Consider the following 2,500-nt stretch of genomic DNA (forward strand, 5'->3'; position numbering starts at 1 on the left):
AGGGTCAATACTGGGCCCCCTTCTATTTGTCCTTTACATGCTAGAGGAAAGGCTGCACTTCAGCCATCGCTCAACTGCCTGACTGACATCAAAGCTTTTGTGATTGGTTGATTGAAGGTTGAGTGCAAACTTCCTCAATGTAAATGAGAGCAAGACTGAGATCATTTTATTAGCCACATCACTAAACGGGCAGGCACCTCCGTACCTAGCCGATCTCCTGCGCCACCATATCCCATCCAGAGCCCTTATGTCAGCTGACCAGCTGCTGCTGGAGGTCCCTAGGATCAGGCTCAAAACCAGAGGGGACAGAGCCTTCTCTAAGGCCGCCCCTAGGCTCTGGAACAGCCTCCCCCTCCACGTCAGATCCGCCCAGAGCGTCGAGGCTTTTAAAAAACTAGCTAAGACATACCCCTTCTCCCGGGCCTCACTGCACTTTTCTGCGCTTTTATTTCTGCACCTGTTGTATTCTGTATTGCACCTTGTTTTTGTTTTAGTGTATTTTTATTTGTTGTTTTCTTTTTACTAGTGTTTTATCTGTTAAGCACTTTGGTCGGCTGTTTGTCGATGTAAATGTGCTATATTAATAAACCTGACTTGACACACACACACACACACACACCTTGTAAAAGTGTAACTACTAACCAGAAGCATGCCAGAGGTGTTGTGTGCAGTAGGCATGAAACAGAATGTGTGTGTGGTGTGTCTTATGCGTTAGGCGTTGTGTGTTGTGTGTTGTGTGCGTCCCTCTTTTGCGTCCTCAGTAAAGCGGAGACCAAACTGTCGCCACGCACCAGAAGCACTTCCATGAAGGACAGACAGAACAGCAGCAAGGCTGACGGCTCCTACAGCATCGACTCTGAGACCTCCCCAGACACCAGAGGACCTGTCCAGGTATGACTCCTCCCCCCTGAGTCACTGTGCAGGTATGACTCCTCCCCCCTGAGTCACTGTGCAGGTATGACTCCTCCCCCCTGAGTCACTGTGCAGGTATGACTCCTCCCCTCTGAGTCACTGTGCAGGTATGACTCCTCCCCCCTGAGTCACTGTATAGGTATGACTCCTCCCCCCTGAGTCACTGTGCAGGTATGACTCCTCCCCCCTGAGTCACTGTGCAGGTATGACTCCTCCCCTCTGAGTCACTGTGCAGGTATGACTCCTCCCCCCTGAGTCACTGTGCAGGTATGACTCCTCCCCCCTGAGTCACTGTGCAGGTATGACTCCTCCCCATCTGAGTCACTGTGCAGGTATGACTCCTCCCCGCCCTCCTGCGAGTCCTGAACGATCTGCTCTTAGCCGCCGACTCTGGTAGTCCCGCCATTCTGGTGCTCCTAGATCTCTCAGCCGCCTTCCATACAGTGGATCATGTGATCCTGCTGTCACGTCTAGAACAGCATGTGGCCATCACTGGTGTCGCCTTAAGCTGGTTCAGGTCCTGCCTGTCCGGCCGTAGTTTCTCCGTTCAGCTAGGAGAATGTTTCTCCTCTGAGGCCCCTCCCACCTGTGGGCTTCCTCAAGGGTCGATACTGGGCCCCCTTCTATTTGTCCTTTACATGCTGCCCCTAGGCTCTATACATGCTGCTAGACTCTATACATGCTGCTAGACTCTATACATGCTGCCCCTAGGCTCTATCCTGGCAAACCATGGTGTGTCCTTCAGATGTTATGCTGACAACGTCCAGGTCTATCTGCCACTAACATCTAGAGGAAAGGTCTAGAGGCACTTCAGCCATCGCTCACCTGCCTGACTGACATCAAAGCATGGTTGAGTGCAAACTTCCTTAATCTAAATGAGAGCAAGACTGAGGTAATTCTATTAGCCAACACTTCTCTAGGCCCTCCTGTTCAACACTTCTCTAGGCCCTCCTGTCCAACACTTCTCTAGGCCCTCCTGTTCCTGTCCAACACTTCTCTAGACCCTCCTGTTCCTGTCCAACACTTCTCTATCCCTCCTGTTCCTGTCCAACACTTCTCTATCCCTCCTGTTCCTGTCCAACACTTCTCTATCCCTCCTGTTCCTGTCCAACACTTCTCCAGGCCCTTCTGTCGATGCCCCAGGTCCCCCTTGGCTCAAACATCCGCTCCTCAGTCAGACATCTTGGAGTGATTTTTGACAGTGACTTCAAATTCACCAAGCAGGTCTGCTCTGTGGTCCAAAATAGCTTTTTTCACCTCAGTCTCCTCGCTAAAACAAGGGCCTATCTTCCTCAGAAGGACCTAGAGAAGGTGATCCATGCCTTCATAACAACCCGGCTGGATTACTGCAACTCTGTGTATGTTGGCATCGACCAGTCTCTGCTCTGTCGACTGCAGCTAGTCCAAAATGTTGCAGCTTGACTCCTCACCGGCACTAAGAAGCGTGACCACATCACCCCAATCCTGGCCTCACTCCACTGGCTCCCCGTCCGCTTCCGTATCGATTTTAAATTACTTTTGATTGTTTTTAAAACACTGAACGGGCTGGCACCCCCGTACTTGGCTGATCTCCTGCACCACCATACCC

The 2,500-nt window shown here is 51.4% G+C and overlaps 1 protein-coding gene and 1 pseudogene across 2 annotated transcripts in view; both read left to right on the forward strand.

Annotated features, from left to right (window-relative positions):
* Positions 1-2,500, forward strand: part of dpy30 (dpy-30 histone methyltransferase complex regulatory subunit) — a 439,880-nt gene that overhangs the window by 278,214 nt on the left and 159,166 nt on the right. The gene's annotated exons all lie outside the window — the stretch shown is intronic.
* LOC308171663 (phosphofurin acidic cluster sorting protein 2-like) overlaps positions 1-2,500 on the forward strand; it is a 35,343-nt pseudogene that overhangs the window by 28,136 nt on the left and 4,707 nt on the right. Inside the window, exon 13 of the transcript in view lies at positions 762-891. The product of the transcript in view is annotated as a phosphofurin acidic cluster sorting protein 2-like (transcript). The remainder of the gene's footprint in view (positions 1-761; positions 892-2,500) is intronic.

This window comes from Nansenia antarctica (assembly GCF_963989245.1).
Source record: "Nansenia antarctica genome assembly, chromosome: 16".
NCBI lineage: Eukaryota > Metazoa > Chordata > Actinopteri > Argentiniformes > Microstomatidae > Nansenia > Nansenia antarctica.